At 42.8% G+C, this 19,694-nt stretch overlaps 1 pseudogene; it reads right to left on the bottom strand.

The window, feature by feature from the left end:
* Positions 1-7,070: 7,070 nt before the first annotated feature.
* Positions 7,071-15,551, bottom strand: LOC119365757 (annotated as a pseudogene).
* Positions 15,552-19,694: the final 4,143 nt, after the last annotated feature.

The following is a 19,694-nucleotide window of genomic DNA, read 5'->3' as shown; positions in this document are numbered from 1 at the left end:
ACAGCGATCGCCTGTGAGCTTGCCTCTCTGTCACTTACAGTACCGCCCCTGAAGAACTAGCTTGTCCCCAAGCTGGTGCCGATGGAAAGCGTTCCTTGAGCACTTCATAGTCCTCCCAGGTGGCAGAAGAAGGAGGTATCTTTGCCCACTTGATCAGTACTTGAAGATGAGCGGCGTTTCCCTTCTTGACTAGCCTTCGGTCCAGGATTTCTTCAGGGTAAACCCCCGACACGGAGAGATCGATTGTTACCGGTAGCGTAGTGAACACTGGCGTGTGATCAGGCACATGGTTCTTGAGCTGCGACACATGGAAAACCGGGTGGACTTGACTCCCCTTTGGTAACTCCAGTTTGTACGCTGTGTTGCCGATTTTCTCCAGTACCTTGTATGGCCCAAAGTACTTCAGTGCCAGCTTCCTACACAGTCGATTTACCATTGAGGATTGGGCATGAGGTTGCAGTCGCAGGTAGACCATTTCCTCTGGAGCAAACACTCTCTCAGACCTCTTCTTGTCGGCAAAGTGCTTATACTTGCACTGAGCGCGTGCCAAGTGATCCTTAAGAACTGTTGTATGCTGAGTATGTGTCGTCAACCACTCGTTGACATCCTGATTTACCGAAGTCGTATGTCCCGTTAGCTGACCCATGTTCGGAGCATACCCGTAGAGAGCCTTGTATGGAGTACACCCAAGGGAGGAATGATATGTTGAATTATACCAGAACTCTGCTTGGGGCAACCAAGTAACCCATTTTGTAGGACACTCATGGACTGCACACCTCAGATACATCTCTAGACACTGGTTGACCCGTTCTGTTTGGCCGTCCGTTGCGGGTGATATGTCGTGCTCATCTGTAGCTCAGTGCCCCATATCCTAAACAATGCTTTCCAAAATGAACTGGTGAAAATCTTATCTCTGTCAGACACAATTGTCTGTGGTAGTCCATGCAGTTTCACAATGTTGTTGGGGAACACCTTTGCAACCGAAGCAGCTGTGAAGGGATGTTTCAACGGCAGAAAGTGACTTACTTTGGTGAAGCGATCCACTATGACCAATATGGCTGAATATCCCTCAGACTTGGGTAAACCTTCTATGAAATCCATGCTAATCGCCTGCCAAGGACTGTCAGGTATGGGCAAAGGCTGTAGTAGCCCAGGAGTTTTGCACAGCTCATGTTTGGCTTGCTGACATATGCCACACTGCTTGACAAAGTTCTCCACATCTGTTTTCATTCCCTTCCAACTAAACAACTGTTTGACTCTGTGGTATGTAGGCAGAATACCTGGATGTCCTCCTACTGGAGTAGAATGAAAAGCCTATATAAGTTTTGTTTTCAGACCTGCATTTGCTCCCACCCATATCTTACTGTCCTGTTTGAGCAGCCCCTCCTGAAGTTGGAACACAGGGCAAGAAGTGGGGTCCACAGCTAGTTTTTGTAACATGGACAAAGCCTCTGGATCAACAGAGTAGGAGTTGAGAATTTCCTGTATCCACACTGGCCTGCTGGTGGACACACTTTGTACAGGGAACAAATGTGCCACTCGAGATAAAGCATCTGCAGTTGTGTTTTCTACACCTTTTTTGTATTGAATGGAAAACTGCAACCCTACCAGCTTGGTCATGGCCTTCCTCTGTAAGTCATATGTGAGGTTCTAATCTCCCAAGTGACATAAACTCTAATGGTCTGTTTTGATAATGAATGGAGCTCTGCTCAAGTAAGATCTCCATCTGTCTATGGCCAACATAATTGCCAAAAACTCCTTCTCATATATAGATTTCTTCTGATTTTGCACTCCCAAGGCTTTGCTGTAACATGCAATGGGATGGCCCACCTGGGACAGAAGAGCTCCCACTCCAGTGTTGCAAGCATCAGTTTCTACAGTAAAGGTCTTGTCAAAGTTGGGAAGAGCTAACATAGGAGTGTTCACCATGGCTTGTTTGAGCAGCTGTAAAGCTTGTTGTGCCTCATCAGACCAGGAGAATGCTTGTTTCTTCAACAGAGCAGTCAAGGGTTTGGCCAACACCCCATAATTCCTCACAAACTTTCTGTAATATCCAGTGAGTCCTAGAAAACCCCTCAATTCAGTTACAGATGTGGGCATTGGCCACTGTAGCATAGCTTCAGTTTTGGCAGGATCAGTAGACACACCTGTGTCAGAAATTATGTGCCCCAAATACTCCAAGGACTGTTGAGCAAAAACACACTTACTTTCTTTGACAAACAATTGATTTTCTTTGAGGATATCAAACACTGACTGAAGATGCTCTATATGTTCCTCCGGTGTTCCACTGAACACCAGAATATCATCCATGAAGACTAGGACATACTTCCTATTGGCTCCAGCAAAAGCAAAATTCATGACACACTGGAAGGTGCCTGGAGCAGTAGCTAATCCAAAAGGCATTACCCTGAACTGGAACTCTCCATGATGGGTTTTGAATGTTGTTCTAAATTCATCCTCCTCTTGCATTCTTATCTGATGGTACCCCGATCTTAGATCCAACTTGGAGAACCAGTTTGCTCCTCCTAATTCATCCAGAATCTCATCTATAACTGGCATGGGAAACTTGTTCTTCACAGTAATGGCATTAAGTTTTCTGTAATCCACACAAAACCTCCAAGTCCCATCCTTCTTTTTGACTAGCAAAACTGGTGCAGCAAAAGGGCTTATACTGGGTGTAATGAGACCTGCATCCAACATCTCCTTTACTTGTTTCTCAATTTCATCCTTTTGTAAAGGAGAGTATCTGTATGGTCTGCAATTCACAGGAGCAGCATCTGGTACCAGATTTATCTTGTGATCAAAAGCTCTGTGTGGAGGTAAAGTGTGTGGCTCTTGGAACACCTGTTTGTTCCTGTCCAACACTTGTTGCACTTCTGGAGGAACTTCTGTAACAGGTGCCATTACTATGCGATTTAGCAGTGCAGTAGCCCACACATCGTTTCCTTTCTCCCACTTAAGGAACTGTCCAGCAGATATCTCCTCTATACTCTCTTGTTGAACAGGCGGAACTCCCTGAAGTTTGATCTCTTTGCCCTGATACTGAAATTGTATCCACTTGTCAGCCCAATGACACTGCATTACACCCCATTGCTCTAGCCAATCCATGCCCAAAATAATGTCATGCCCTCCTAGTGGCAGCACTTGCATGGAATTATTGAAATTGTGCCCATGTATCCACCAGGTGAGTTGAGGTACTTTTTCAGTACAAGCAATAAGACTTCCATTTGCTACCTTAACTTGTAAAGGAGTCACCAATTTCTCAGTAGTGATAGCCACCTTATCTAGTAAAGCCTTATCCACAAACGTGTGTGTGCTGCCTGAATGCACTAGTATCAGCACCACCTTGTTCTGCACAAGAGCTCTCAGCTGAATGGTTTTTGGATTTGGTGCACCTGACAATGCATTTACTGAGATAGTGGCACATTCTTCCTGTCCTCCAGCTACTAAAGCATCCAACACAGCATCTGATATGATTTCCTGTGTAACTTGTACCTCTGCTGCTTTTAACTGAGCTCCCCCTGCCACAGGCTGATTACATACATGACCAGGTGCAATTTTTTTCCCACATTTATAACACAGTCCATTGGCTCGACGATATTCCTTCAACTGTTTTGCTTTCCATAACTCCCCTGTTGCTAACCCTGATCGATTGTCTGACTTTGTATATGTAGTTTTCTGGAAATGTGGTTTGTGTGCTTTTTGTTGGAGCAGTAATCCCTCTTGCACTGAAGCATATAAAGCTGCCAATTGGACAGTACTTGGCATCTGAAATTCCACCGCTGATCGGAGTTCCTCCTTGAGTCCTAACACAAACCTAGTGACCAGGAACGTGTCACTGATGGTAGATTCATACAGCTTAACCGTGTATACCAGCTGCAGGAACTGTTGTTTATATTCCTCGACCGTATCTACTTGTTTTAACAGCATCAACTCTTTCATCTTCTGCCGATACACATCAACATCAAACTCCAGCAATATCGCCTGACAAAACTGCTCCCAAGTATGGAATTCCCCAAACTGTTTGAATGCTTGATACCACCGAGCTGCATTATCCGACAGATACAGAGAAGCAGAGGTGACCTTAAAACTGTCAGGAATGTGATATAGCCTGAAGAATGCCTCACATTTGTCCAGCCAAATCCTTACATCCGTGCCATCAAACCTTGGGAAATCCATTTTCGGCATCCATTGCCTCTTACCCATGCTCTCATCCACTACAGTAAGTATGGGTTGTTGTGGAACGTGATGTACCTCAGGCACCTGAATCGGGTGTGGCGGAGGTCGTCCCACTGATCGCGGTGCCGCGCCGAGAATGCCATCCGAAACCTCAGAAGCAGTCGGAGACAAGGCCTCTGCTACTCCTTGCTGCTTATGCATCTGTGCCGCATGAGCCTGACTCTGTTGCACCTGTCCCAGAGTGTTGCAGGAGAGATCCACCTTAACTTGTACCTGATCGAGGCGGGCGCCTTGTTCCGTCAGCTTGGCGTCGAGAGCCTCGAGCTGCGCGCTAAGTCCCTCAATGGCGACCAACTTGCTCTGTGCGGCCTTGATCTCCGCGAACTCCTTCAGTAAGGGCCCAAAACAAGCCCAAATCTCACCGGATCATACCTGGACAAGACAAGCAATAGGTGTAGTGTGTCCAGACTCCAGGTCATGGCTGTGTATCTCGTGCATTTGAATCTTGTGTTGTAATCAGAATCACATGATTTATTTTCTTTCTCCGAAAAGAAAAACAACATGGCAACAATGATTGGTTCAGATTGCCAATTGGGTATCAAAAGGCAATCAGGAAGATTCTGCAGTGAACCATTGCGGTGTCTTCATTTAAATACGTGTTAGCACAGACAGCCAAAAGTGACACCCAAGCATAGGTTCAGATATGAAGATAGTATTGCAAAGAACTGCATTTCATTTCACCGAATATACATGTCCACACCAAGAAAACGTATGACAAAATTTTTTGTCCTGTTCTCGTACCACTCATCGAAACCTACTACAGACTGAAGCTACAAAGGAAATGAGTGCGAAAAAATATCCTCTCTTCCTTATACGCTCTCCATATTGTTCATCTCAGGCTTCTCCCTTTCTGATTCTTCCCTCCGAGAAAGAGTCTCAGACCACAGCAAATGGCAGGCCAGAGGATTTAGGCTCCTGATTCAACTTGCCCATGTGCTTGTGAAACACCTGAAAGCTTAGCATAGCGAGCTTGCAGACAAGTGCTCATGTGCAAACAATTATTAAAATCCTCATAAACTTCGGATCGAGACACTTCCCACAAACTTATCAAAGTAGCAGGCTAGCAATTGAGCACAAGCTTAAATAACAAATCATATTCATTGCCAGTAAGGAATGGATTCCATTTTATGAGAGTGAACAACATCAACAATATAGCCATCAAAGTTTTTGAACACAATCATTAGGAGGTTTGACTTCAATTTCAAGAACAAAAGAGAACACGAGCAACCAACAATTTTATTCCTGTGTGAACCTTCCAATAGCAGGTATCTAGTGAGATTACCTCGTCATGATCTGGAATTACTCTCATCACATAATTATAGTCCTCACTGGCCACTGGCCGAAGTGTTCTCTATCTACTTTATATCTGTGGAAAGCTTATCTGGAGCTTGGTAGGGTAATTCAAAGAATGAGCAAAACTGAAATCTAGATAGTAAAGCTAAATAAGTGTTCAACTCCAGTGCAAAGAAGTCTTCACATGCCAGTCATTGGAAACAGTAGTGTCCAGGGGATGGATGGGGGACAGAATTGACTCACGCGAAAGAAATGCTTGAGATGTCTATGTAATGTAAGGTGATCCCAGGATGTGAATGATGCTCTGAATATGGTAGTAGTTTGTTAGCCATTCTGGCACTGAATATGGTAGCGCTGCTGACAATTTCTTCCTGCTTGAGGGTCAATCATTGATCTTTTGGATGGTGCCTCTCTCTATTTTTCTTCTTTTTTTTCATTTGTGTGTGGGAGAGGCATGAATAATGTTGACGAATATAGCTCTTCGTAGTGACGAAATTTGCAGGGTTCATGACGATGACAGTAAAGCTCTCTTTTGAATCTTCTCGAACTTTGATGAGTGTGTTTATGGAACAATCAACTACTACGGAATAGCAAGGGATGTGCTATAGAATGTAGGTATGATGTAAACACATCGAAGAAATGGTTTAATTTCTGGGATTTGTATATGTAGTATGTACACCGGCGGAGTATGCGATATCCTAATCAAGGAATGCAATACCGAGTGTCGGAAAGGCTAGCAAGAGACAAAGTTACGCAAAAAGAGTGACCGGCATGGAAAGACTTCACACTAGAGGAACATCAAACTTATCAATATAAACTAAATATTCAGATTGCAATAATCATGGCTCATGAAATCTGCTCTGTTTTTGGCATTGGTGGGATAGAAAAAAAAACTTCAAATCAATTAGAAAATAAAATCACCTTCACCATACTTAACTCAAGAGGTTCGATGATTAAAAATTCGGAAGCTCGAGTCTTTTTGATCAATCAATGTTCATCAATGCCTTAACAACAGGTGCTCTCTACCTTTATGACTGTATGTATCAACTGAACACTCTCTTTATGTTATTTAATTTAGGTGGCAATGAATATTGAGATATTAGTGTTCTCAAAAGCTAGAATACCAACTTTTGATGAATGCAGCAAGTTCTCTAACCTAGGTCTCATGAGGCAATAACAGTTTCACACTTGCACATTGAACACAGTCTAGCAATAGCTAAAGCGATCATGAATTTCAGCAGAGGTTTACTAACCTTCCCTGGAAAAACAGAAATGTTCCTACTGGAAAGCACAAGCCATATCTACGAAGAACCCAAGAACCATAGTTGAGTCCAAAAGTTTGGAACTGAACTGAACTAAAATAACAGCCCTGGTTCTGAACTGGCTCCACCCCAAGCACTGAGATGATACCAAGGGTATTGATTTCAAGTTCCTATTATTCAAAGAAAAAACATTAAGCAAACAATTATGATCAATTTAAAGATCACCTTGCATAGACATCGATTAAAAACCAAAGTGAAAAAAATACAAAACTTCATTTTAGTAGCAAATCTTCGAGTCTCATTTGTTCCACCATTATGTGGTGATCTCACTCTCACAGTGAACAAGACAAGTGCACTAGGAAGTATCTATGAGTGACGACCCAAATGAAAATCACACTCATCTAGAAATCAACCAGAAAGAGCATGAGAATACCTGCACAAGAAAGACAAATGTTTAACGCATCATACATATATTTCGTCCAGAGAGGAAAACAGAGAATCTCCGAAATGGTGATAGATGAGAATCACACTAGTTCCCTTTATGATATAGACCGAACCTCGATGCGAGATCCGATCCGTCGTTGCGGCCCGACCTTTCACGACACTCCACCACCAATAGAAGTAACCTCTCACCCGCGCACGCGATGTACACGATGTAGAGGGTTTGAACCTTGCGGCCCAGCACGAGAAAACCAATCTCGACGAAGGTACTCACGCGCAAAACAATTTCCACGAAGAGAAATCGCAACACAGAGGTTTTCTAAAGATCCCTCCAAAACTTAATACGGGTGTCTACCCTAAAAACACATCGTGTCTATTTCATAAAAATATCAAAATATAACCTGCCTTTTACAAAGAACTAAATTGACTTTATATAATAGCCGTATACCTTGACTATCTTGGAAAACAAGCACTTGGTACGTATATAAAAAACACACCTAGACGTATACGTAGGCTAAACCGACTTGATCTAGTATTTAGGAAAACACAAACTACTAGTTTTGGTGCATGCGTTGACAACTTGCGTGCTTGTCCTGGCGGGCCCCACCCAACATCCTTCAAACTGAATAGTTCCCTAATAAATAGAATCCTCGCATTGATCTTTTCCTTGATGGGCAGGAAAAGAAATGTAAATAATCTTCTTGTTTTAGTAATCCTGAAGTAACAAATAATCCCGGCAAGCAAGTACTTGAAATCCAACATGGACTCCTTGAGGCCTCCTCCACGACGTGGCTTACTAAAATAATTATAATATTCTTTTTCTTGATTTCCTTCTGATGCATGTTGAAACGTGGTGCAATTTGACTCCACCACATTTGTCTCCGTACAACATGCAGCATGCGCACAAGTCACAACCACTGACCCTTCTAACCCTTCTTCATACTTCCCATCAAATCTTATGTGCCGTTGAACATGCACATCAGTAAGTTCATCATGATCATTGTTGGGCACATTATCAGCAGCGGCCGGAATAATAGAAACTACGGTAGCTAAATTACCCACGGTCATATCATCCTCTCCTCCTTGCATCGAAACCGTCTTCGGTTTTGAGTTGACCTCTTCCTCACTTGATTGAATAACAACCGCAAGAATTTCAGCAACTTCGACCTTCTTCTCTTCTTCTTCCTGCTCTTTTATCTTCTCAAGATGTTCTTTCCTCCAAGAAATAAAACGCTCCTCACCCATTGGCACGAGGCTACACTTCTTACCCTTCTTGATAGTATATCTATGTGTTTTGCAATCATACGTAACATCATGCTCTTTATACCATGGCTCGCCCAATAACAAGTGACATGAAATCATAGTTGTCGGAATCACGTCGCATAAAACCTCGCAAAAATAATTTCCCAACAAAAACGGCACCTTGGTTTGGTGCGTCACAGTGAGCTCTTCATGACCCCAACGAAACAAGTACGGTTGTGCTCTTGGTGCAATCGGTAGATCCAACTTCTCCACCATCTCGATGCTTGCGGCGTTGATCAAATTCATGTGATCAATGGTCATGGCACATGATCTCTCTCTCACCACCACACGGGTGTGAAAAAGACCAGTCCAACGGCCTTCCTCCTCCAACTGAAATCCATAGCTTAACTTACTGAATAACGACGCGCTCGCCATCTTCTCCATAGTGCCGTGAACAACCTGATGCTCTGAATACCACCTGATATAGACCGAACCTCGATGCGAGATCCGATCCGTCGTTGCGGCCCGACCTTTCACGACACTCCACCACCAATAGAAGTAACCTCTCACCCGCGCACGCGATGTACACGATGTAGAGGGTTTGAACCTTGCGGCCCAGCACGAGAAAACCAATCTCGACGAAGGTACTCACGCGCAAAACAATTTCCACGAAGAGAAATCGCAACACAGAGGTTTTCTAAAGATCCCTCCAAAACTTGATACGGGTGTCTACCCTAAAAACACATCGTGTCTATTTCATAAAAATATCAAAATATAACCTGCCTTTTACAAAGAACTAAATTGACTTTATATAATAGCCGTATACCTTGACTATCTTGGAAAACAAGCACTTGGTACGTATATAAAAAACACACCTAGACGTATACGTAGGCTAAACCGACTTGATCTAGTATTTAGGAAAACACAAACTACTAGTTTTGGTGCATGCGTTGACAACTTGCGTGCTTGTCCTGGCGGGCCCCACCCAACATCCTTCAAACTGAATAGTTCCCTAATAAATAGAATCCTCGCATTGATCTTTTCCTTGATGGGCAGGAAAAGAAATGTAAATAATCTTCTTGTTTTAGTAATCCTGAAGTAACAAATAATCCCGGCAAGCAAGTACTTGAAATCCAACATGGACTCCTTGAGGCCTCCTCCACGACGTGGCTTACTAAAATAATTATAATATTCTTTTTCTTGATTTCCTTCTGATGCATGTTGAAACGTGGTGCAATTTGACTCCACCACATTTGTCTCCGTACAACATGCAGCATGCGCACAAGTCACAACCACTGACCCTTCTAACCCTTCTTCATACTTCCCATCAAATCTTATGTGCCGTTGAACATGCACATCAGTAAGTTCATCATGATCATTGTTGGGCACATTATCAGCAGCGGCCGGAATAATAGAAACTACGGTAGCTAAATTACCCACGGTCATATCACTTTATATTTCTTAATTTGGTACGAATTTAAAATGACTACCGTTACATTTGCACACACTTACCGGATTTATGAATTTTATCGATGGGACGGAGATACCACAGAAGACCTTATGTGCAATTTTACTGGATGGAGTAGATTCTGCAAGGCTAAGAGATTGTACAACTCCTGCATAGTAAATAAAATGTTCAGACTTCAGATTATACAGTAATGAGGTAAACGAAACGATATTTTTTTAATTGATTTGTGACCTTAGGAAGAAGCAAGGTAAATACTGATGAGGTGAACCAAACAAGATTTTTTTTTCTGAACTGATGTGTGAACTTTTTTTGTAACATAAACCGAACTGAGGAAACAGTGGTGGTAATTATGGATGGATTCAAATAGTGTTCAAACTGAATTATAATACTCACGAATTTTATTTACTATATATGAGTTAATGACACATGTATCTGCCAAAAAGGAATAATCACAGTACTGGTTGAACTCACGAATTTTCCTTAAAAAATCAGCACGTGAAGGGAAAGCTGCTCCAGGTTTTCAAAACAATATCATGGTAGTGGTTGATTAATTAAAGGGATGCATGTACTAACCAGTTGTTTGTACTGCAGGATGGAAGATACAAATTGAGAACGCCATGCTTGCCACTGGCACCAGAAACGGTGCTTGGATGGAGAGAGTATTCGAGGAGGCTAGAAGAATATACAAATCGGAGGAGAAGACTGCACAGTACAGTAAAACAAGTGAGCTATTAAGATGAAAACAAGCGCGATTAACCAAACAAAACAAATAAGAGAATCAATTTGACGCTTACGAAGTTAGGAATCAAAAAGGCAAGGGAAGGAACTGGGAATAAGTAGACGAGTATATAATTACATATATAGAAAGGGGAGTGTTAGCTCGTTACATACCTTGGATTAATTGGTCAGGCTTTGACTATCGGAATGGTTCCTTTTAGCTTGCGGCACTCCCTTCTTAGCTCTTCGCTGTTCCCGTTAATGCTGACATCTAACTCTAGCATTGAACTTGGAAGGCCGTCCCTGGGCAGCGACTTGATGGCATAACAGCTGTCTATCTTCAGCTTTTTCAGAGAACTCGGGAGGCTGTCTGGCAGCGACTTGATGGCATCACAGCTGTTGATCTTCAGTTCCTTCAGAGAACTCGGGAGGCTCTCTGGCAGCGACTTGATGGCCCTACAGCCGGAGATCTTCAGTATTTTCAGAGAACTCGGGAGGCTCTCTGGCAGCGACTGGGTTGCATGACAGTGGTAAATCACTAATTCCTGCAGAGAGCTCGGAAGGCTGGGCAGCGACCGAATGGATGAACATCGACTGATCATCAGTCTCTTGAGGTTGATAAGCTGGTCTAGCCCTGTAGGGAGACACTGCAGCTTCGAGTGGTAGCGCCCCTCGTTTCTGAAGGCTGAAAATTGCAGCTCCTGGAGGGAGGTGAGGAGCTGGAGGGCCTCCTCTTGCTCCTTTGTAAAGCGCTCCATCTCCTGATCCAAATTGAGGTACAATTGGGTGAGGGTGGAAGAGAGGAGGCTGCAGATGGGCGCAGCAAGGAATCCTGTGTCGCTCCCCGTCCACACATAAAGAGGGTTGGTGGAAAATGGAGTCAGGATCGAGGGATCCCATGCAGAGAAGAACCTGGACCCGTACACGTAGTGAGAATCGATTGCTAATTTTGTGAGTCGACCGTGGCTGAGGAGAGACCACAAACCATCTAAACCCCTCAATTCAAATAATAGCTGACACTCCGTGAGAGAGCTGAGGTTTGAGAGTGGTTGCAGGGTCTCCATGTAGACCGCGCCACTTAGGGTGATGTGTTGCAGGCAGGTCGGGAAAGGGAAAGCAGAGGAGGACGAATAGCTGGAGAGGAACTCGGGGCAGTAGGATACATCCAACACACGGAGGGAGCGGAGACGCTGGAGCCCCCCTCCACTTCCTTCTCCCAGGTCTGCAGATTTCTGGTCGTTGGAGCGTAAGCTCATGTTTGAGCAACTGTAAATCCACAACCGCTGCAGCTGGGGACGCAAGAGGAGCATGCCTTCTGCTGCCGCTGCTGATATTATTTCCTCCTCTCCGACTCTTGTCTCTTGCTCCTGCTGCTCTCTAGAAATAGTTTCTGCACCCTCTGCCACACCCAATCCAGTTATATTCTCACAGTCAGATATTCTCAATTTTGAGAGGTTGGGAAGGAAAGAGAGCAGCAGTGTCAATTCTTTCCCACTAACATCACAGCTGGTAATCTCGAGGTCTTCAACTGGAAACCGGTATATGCCATCGTCGGCACCATCGACGGGCAACAATAAATTGCTCGCACCAATTATCTCGATCTTCTTCAGAGATGTTAGCGCCCGGAGGTGTTCCAATGGCAGGAAAAGTTTTTTTTTCCATACACAACTCTTCTAGGTCAGCTAGATTAGAGAAATTCAATCCACTCCAGAACACATCACCCTGGCCACCTCTTCCCTTAATCTCCAGATTTGATTTCAATTTATTTCTCGTGTAAATCAGCTCCTCAAAACATGACCCAACTCTTGCTATGTAAGCAGAGCACGAAGCACCGGTCCGCCAAGGGATAGGAGGGAACGACACTAGTTTCGGGCAGTCTACAATGACAAGCTTCCATAGTTTAGGAAACCAGCTTATTTTCTCCTCCCGCTGTGCTTGACAGCAAGTAGGAGGATGTGAAAATGGCAACTCGATGAGTTCGGAGCAATCTACAATTGTGAGCACTTCCAAGTGAGAAAATAAAGGACAAGTGCCACTCCCGACCCATTTTTTCAAACTGGATATGTTACTTAATTTTAGACTTTTCAAATTATGAAAGGTTGAAGATGAAATACTACAACCCTGATACTCTCCTCCAAGCTCATTAGCCATCCACATCTCTCCTAGAGGTGGAAGGTTTTTCCAGGATATGCCATCTAGACAAAGAGATTCCAAACATTCTACCGAGAGATTCTCACATAGCCATGCTGGGCAGTTAGTGCCCCCATGCCCTCTAATGCACAACTCTTGAAGATTGCTATGTGGTACAAGACTTGCAAGAACATTTTGTTCTTTTACAGGATCCTTATTAGATCGCTCAATATCCCATTCTAATATGAGTTTTCTCAAGTAGTTCTTGTGTAACAATTTTGCTTCATTCGCTTCCTCTTTTGTTTGCACATTTTCAAGATTATAAATACCAAGTGATCCTCCAATCTCTTTCAATGGCCTGAGCTGACTCAGCTCAAAACCCTCACTCTCCTTTCCCACTCTAAATTCCCTTAATTCCTGGAGGAATTTCAGTTTTCCCACACCATGAATATTAGAATGAAGTTTAAGCTCTCGTTCCGAGACAAGAAAATGACGCAATTTTACAAGGTTGGTCATATGTCTTGTTGAACTAAAGCGACAAAACATACTTTGAATATCAATCACCTCTACATGATACAATCTAAAAACTGAACTTGATAAAAAAAACAATAGTAATCAAACGCCAAATTAATCCTTAGGTAGCGAAGATGGACAAGTTTCGAAAAGTTGTGTAATATATCCTCCAAGTTATATGATGCATTGGACAAAAAAATTACGCGGAGTGCTCTAGCTTCCCTGAACAAACGACCAAAAGTTTTGGCAAAGCTTACATGGCAATCTCCAAATAACATTAAGGTGCGCAGGTTTTCAACTTTCAATCTTTCACCTAGTGCACTCAGATTTCCATTGTAGTCTTCAAAGGACACCCTATCCTCGACATTTATGTTATCTACTACGATAGACAAGTGACGTATGGATGGGGGAATTTCTATGCCCCTCACGTTAGAGCTAGAGATGCATAGACATTCATACGACGAAACCTTCACTGCCAAATTGTGCAGTAGGTCATGGATAACATAAGAAGGATTACCGTTTTCCATTTTATTCATTTTGAAAAAACCATGATTGACCAAGTCATTTAAATAGCACAGTCCCACATCTTGAAGTCTTCTTTTGTTCTGATCACGTGAATGCAAAATTTCTAGTCCAATCCACAAGTGAACCAATTCCTCGCTACCAAACTCATAATCTTCAGGAAACAAAGCACAGAAAGAAAAACATCATTGCAGATGGAAAGGAAGGTAATCATAGCTGAGCTTTAGAGCTGGCATAATATCATTATCGTGCTTTTGTGATTCCCACTCCTTATTTTCCATTACGCTTGTCCAGTGGTTAAACGTAAGTGTGTTTCTTAGTAATCTACCAACAGTTCTGGCTGCAAGAGGGGAACCCTTCAACTTCTCTACTATTTTCCTCCCAACGTCAACTAGTTGTGGATGGTCAACCCATGGATCTATTTGGTCATCGAATACACACTCTTGGAAGAAAGACATAATATCTATTGTGCATAGACGTTCCAATTCTAGTGAGCATTTAGTTGTCTTAACCACGTTTGCTACCTCGGGTATTCGAGTCGTGACTATGACCATGTTACCTTTTGCACCCTCTTTTTTAAACAAAGCCATTACTTTTTTCCACTCATCCTCACTATGTTTCCACACATCATCTAAGATAAGTAAAACCCGCTTTCCTTTTAACCTTTGTTCGATGAGCTCTTGATCACTACAATTTTTGTTTTCATTTCCAACTGGGGGGATTTTCTCCACAATCTCTTTTGTCAACCTATTTGCACTAAAATCGAGAGAGAGACATATCCAAATGGATACCTGGAAGTCGCTCTTCATTTGCTCATATATATGTTGTGTGAAAGTTGTCTTCCCGATACCCCCGGGGCCAACAATTGGAAGCACAGTAAGTCCACGAAACTCGCTGTTAACAATTTCATCTACAATAATTTTCTTATGGCTATCCCTCCCATATAACTTAGGCTCTATAATTAGCTCGGTGGACATGGGTCTGCTTATTGCAATGTTTTGGGTGGCGATGCCGCTAGAGTTCTGTGGTTCTAGACTAAGAATGTCATGGACATTAGCACACACCGGCTTGAGGTGCTCTGTTACGTCCGAGATCTTTCTAGACATTTCCACCCTATCAAATGTCAATTTTGGTGGATCATTTCGAGTCATGTTGGTTTGAGCATCATGGTCGACAGATGGTGACGAGGAGAAGCTAGAGAAGTGTTTACCGACTTTGTTAGCGGTTGACCTTGATGATGATCCGATATCGCGCTGGCCTCCACAAAAGCGGAGGCCCGAGAGGCATCCCTGTTTGCCGCTCTTGTCAGGATCTTCATGACTCGCAGCACGCGAGAACTTGAGTTTGTTCGCACACGCTTTGGCCGTGTGGCCAGCGTTCTGGGCGAGGTTGCGGACGCAGCCGGCAGGATGCTCGTCGGCGGCATGGTAGGTGCCGTCGAGCTCATCCTGGATGCGGAAGTAGTCGAGCTCGTCCAGCACGTCGTCGGCGCCGTAGGCCAGCTGCCGCAGCTTGTCCAGCATCCCAGCCAGGGCGGGGTTATAGATCTCCCTGCCCCCGGCAATGTTCAGCACGGCTTGTGCGCGCGACAGTTCCATCTTCAGAGCCTCGATGTTTGACCCGAGCTTGTTGCTCGCTGCCCATGACTCCAGCACGCCACCGGACAGTGGGCTGAGCGCCTTGCCCACCACCCATGCCGCCGCGCGGATTCCGGCCGCATCCATCGGCCGCTTGACTGTGGCCCTCCCTGCGTCAGAGCAATCAAGGTTAGATAGTTTATTCGTCACAGCTACTCATACTGAAAAAACAGATGGAAAATGAACAAGGGGACGGCGCCGCGGTGCGGGAGCTTGGCGCTGCCGCTAGGGATGAAAATGGAGTGGAAACTTTCCGTTTTTTGGTGAAAAAATGGAAATGGAGAGGAAATATGAAAATGAAAATGAAAATTTGCAAAACGGAAGTGGAAATGGATTTTTTATGTGGAAACGGAAACAAAAACGGAACGACATTTTCCGGTGGAACAGACATGGAAATGGAACTTTCCGTTTCCGTGACTGGAATTTCTGTTTTTACTATAGGCCTATAGCTGCTTTGTGGCACTAGGATCCAGCAACACACAAGGACACAATGAGCAAAATGGATTATTTAGGTCTAACTTTTACTACCACACATGTACTTAACTAATCATATACGCAATTGTCCTGTACTACTACAGTACTATGTTAAGTTGTTAACATAATCATATTATTTTGTACCCATGTTAACAATTCATTAGAAGATTGTTCTTGTGTGTATTTTTTATGATTCATGGGGTTTCTATGTTCCGCTCAACGCCCACTTCTGTTTCCGTGTCCGCTCTGTATTCGCTCCGTGTCTGTTTCCGATAGTATCTGTTTCCGTATTCATTTCCGGGGTTTCTGTATTCGTTTCCGCATCTGCAAAAAAATATGAAAACAAATATGGTAGCACCCAGTTCCGTCCGTTTCCGCTCCATTTTCATCCCTAGCTGCCGCCGACGATTTCGCCGCTCATCGTAGAGGACGAGCGGATTTGGGATGGGCCCTCAAGAGGAAAACGAGGGATTCATCCCAAGCCCATACACAATCAGGCAGGGTTATTAGTCTCTGGAACCCTGCGATTGATACAGGGCCTCCTCGTTTCTCTAGAATTATTTCTCACAAAGAAAAACTACTATTTCCCTAGAAAAACAAAGAAAAACAAACAAAAACTAGTTTCTATCGATTATTTCTCAAAAAAGAAAGTTTATCTGGATTATCTTCTCTAAGTTAAAGGTGTCTCTAGATTCCAAAATACTCGCCAGAATATTTGTACATACTCCCTCAAAAAGAATAGAAAAAAAACTATACACAAGTGTTTTGCAAAGGAAGCCCCCTCCAAAAAAAAGTGTTGCAAAGAGAGCATGAAGGGGAGGAAATGTGTGTGTACCAGAGGAGGGCGTCAAGGAAGGCTACGATGCACCAGAGGAGGAAATATGAAAGGCGAAGGTGTGTCAAGATGAAAAGAGGATACGGATGATAGGGCAGCTGTGTGGAGATGTGGAGATGCTTAGAGGTGATATTTATAGAGGTAAAAGCAGCTTATTCTGAGTGTAAGGGTAGCCAGTAGGATGAACTAAACTAATCGTTGCATGCCAGTGAATACTTTTAGGGCGCCAAACGGGGTCCTCAATATTACCCAAGGTTCATTTCTTTCCTACTAAAATTAAACTAATTTTAACTGCTCCCTGTATACAAGGCCACTTAGTCTCGTCTCAGGTTAAACTATTTTAATTTTGACCAAGTTTATAAAAAAATACAACACCTACTAAACACATTATGTGAACGTGTTTGTGATAGATCTAGTAATGTTAATTTGGTTTAAAGTTGTTGATAGTATATTTTTCTGTATAAAATTGATCAAGCCTAAAATTATTTGACGTAAGACAAGATTTAGTGGCTCTGTATACATGGATGGAATGAATACTTGTTTTTGCTACTTTTAGCCCTTTTAACTAGTGGCATTATATTACCGCCAAAAAATGTGTCGTTATAAGTGGAAAACACCCCTTGACCCTTGGGTGATATGCACCCGATATGCCAAACAGAAATTGCAGAAAATTAAAAAAACTGTTTTTTTAACAAACTTGGCCTTCTCTTGTACTCGTATAAAAAAATTGGCCAACGAGAAACTCCCATTGACTTTTTGGAAAATAAGAAAAATTCAAGGACAAAAAGTGTGAATAGTACTTCAATATAGTGCTGGACGCAGCTGTTCTGATCCTGACCTCATGTGAGCTCGGGTGAATATTAAAATAAAAAAATAAAAATAATCTGAATATTTTGTTTGCAAAACATTTACGAATGTTTTTATTGGTTACAAAGTTTCGTCACCGTATGGCATTCATGAAAAACGTGGCAAAAACATAAGATGCTTCAAAATGTTATTTTCAAAAGCATTTTGAAACATCGATTTTGTCTTTTTTGCCATGTTTCTCACAAATGTCATCTGGTGATGAAACTTTGGAACCAATCAAAACATTTGTCCATGTTTAGTACAAAAAAAAACTCCTACAATACAATCAAAGTCATTCCTTGGCAAAAAAAAAATCACAAGTAGAACACTTGATTATTTTATTGCCAAAAAGTGAATTTTCGACACTTTTTGTGTTTACTACTTCTTTTATTGAACAACAGGTGCATATACACCCAGCTTCCAAACTTTGGCCCGTCATAAGTGGCACAAACTACCCAAGCAAAACAATGGTTATTATCAAAATAATCGCATGGGGGCGTATATCCAAGAATCATGTTAGAGTACAACAAGAAAAATTAATCCAAAAAATTGTGAAATACTTTGCACATGTAGAAAGCAGGTTGGAACACATAGATATCAAAGTTGGTAAGAGTGTACCTTTTTCTGAGGCACTATGTGTTTACTACAATTTTACAACTTGTACCTTGTAGGATGTAGGGTTCGTACACAGTATTGAGAAATTTCTACTCTAGTGGTTCGAGCTTCTGTAGTGACGGTGTCATGCAACTAAGGCTAGTCATAGTGGGGAGTAACTACTAGTAGAAAATAGGGCTTTGGTCCAAACCGGGTAAGCCCATTAATCCCGGTTCACTCACGAACCGGGACCCATGGGGGCATCGGTCCAGGTTTGTGAGGCCAGGGGACCGGCCGGGCCTCGTGGGCCATTGGTCCCGGTTCGTCTGGCCCCTTTGTTCCCGGTTCCAGATACAAACCTGGACCAATGGGCCTCGCTCCTGGCCCACCACCATTAGTCCTGGTTTGTGGCTTGAACCGGGACCAAAGGTTGTCCTTTAGTCCCAGTTTTGGGCACGAACCGGGACCAATGAGATGCCTATATATAGTGCCCGCGCGCTCAGCTCAGCTCACTGCTCTGTTTTTTGGGGAGAGGTGTGTTGTGCTCTAGCTCACCTCCTATGCACATGAGGTGTTTGATGAAATGCCCGAGCCACACTTAAGCTTTCTCCTCTTGAAGCTCCTTGTCCAAACTCCATTTTCCTCAAGATTTGTCTAGGTTAGGTTGTTTGTCCTGTCCCGTCTCCGTCCTCACCGCCGTCGATCGCTCGTGCCGATCTCGTCGCCGGCACCACCGTGGTGAGCCTCTTGTTCTTATCTTCTTTCTAAAAGAAAAAAGTTCTTACTTGTATAATTTAGATAGATACTTGTGTAATTTTCTTACTTACTATTGTTTGTTATTATGTAGTGCGATGGTTTTGGTATCCGCTTCTGTCGGCCCTCGTCTTGTCTATGATTCGGATATGGTATATATTTCATCTTTTATAACTATTAGTTTCATTTAGTGTTTATGACAATTATGCGAGCAATGTGACATAGATTTTTTTATTTAGGAGGTATGTGAACCGAAAATTTCAACCGACCCTATTGTCGAAAGGTTAAATTTAGTTGAAGAAGAAAACAATTACTTGAAGGAAAAATTGAAAAGAATTGAGGAGGAGAAGATGGCATTGGAGTTGCATGTTGCGGATGTCGTTGATGATCACAAGATCAAGATGGATGCAATGCGCCTGAAGATTAGAAAGATTACAAAATATGCCATTCATACTAAGCCTTGGTATCATTATGTCGTTGGATCAATTGTTATCTTAGTTGCGATTATGATCGCATTTGTTGTTGCATTGAAATGTTTTAGATAGTTTAAATGTATGGTTTAATTAGATGCTCTGGAGATCTATATGTTGTTCAATGAGAACTATGTATGTACTATGGTTTTAATGTAATGATGAACTTCTATTAATTTGATCACTTCTGTATTCATGATGTTCTGTAATGGTTTTTGACATAATTAATTATATATATTGCACGCAGATGAACCGGCA

Source organism: Triticum dicoccoides, chromosome 2B, assembly GCF_002162155.2.
Source record: "Triticum dicoccoides isolate Atlit2015 ecotype Zavitan chromosome 2B, WEW_v2.0, whole genome shotgun sequence".
NCBI lineage: Eukaryota > Viridiplantae > Streptophyta > Magnoliopsida > Poales > Poaceae > Triticum > Triticum dicoccoides.
Note: the sequence above shows the minus strand (reverse complement) of the source record. Positions and strands in the feature narration are given on the sequence as shown.